This window comes from Cebus imitator, unplaced genomic scaffold, assembly GCF_001604975.1.
Source record: "Cebus imitator isolate Cc_AM_T3 unplaced genomic scaffold, Cebus_imitator-1.0 Scaffold427, whole genome shotgun sequence".
NCBI classification, from domain to species: Eukaryota; Metazoa; Chordata; class Mammalia; order Primates; family Cebidae; genus Cebus; species Cebus imitator.
This window is the reverse complement of record NW_016107742.1, coordinates 405131-405608: the sequence shown is the minus strand read 5'-3', so window position 1 is coordinate 405608 and position 478 is coordinate 405131.

Sequence of the window (478 nt, the reverse complement as noted above, 5' to 3'; positions counted from 1 at the left end):
CACTGCAGCTTCAAACTCCTGGGCTCAAGCAATCCTCCCACCTCAGCCTACTGAGTAAACTGGGATTACAGGCATGCAGCACCATATCTGGCTACTTAAAAAAAAATTTTGGCCAGGTGCGGTGGCTCACGCCTGTAATCCTAGCACTTAGGGAGACCAAGGTGGGCAGATTATGAGGTCAGTAGGGAGTTCAAGACCAGCCTGGCCAACATGGCGAAATCCTGTCTCTACTAAAAATACAAAAATTAGCCAGGTATGGTGGCACGCGCCTGTAGTCTCAGCTACTTGGGAGGCTGAGGCAGGAGAATTGCTTGAACCCGGGAGGCAGAGGTTGCAGTGAGCCAAGATCACACCATTGCACTCCAGCCCGGAGACTGACTCAAAAAAAAAATTTTTTTTTTTGTAGAGACAGGTCTTGCTTTGTCACCAAGGTTGGTCTCGAACTCCCTAGCTTTAAGCAATCCTGCCTTCCAAGGTG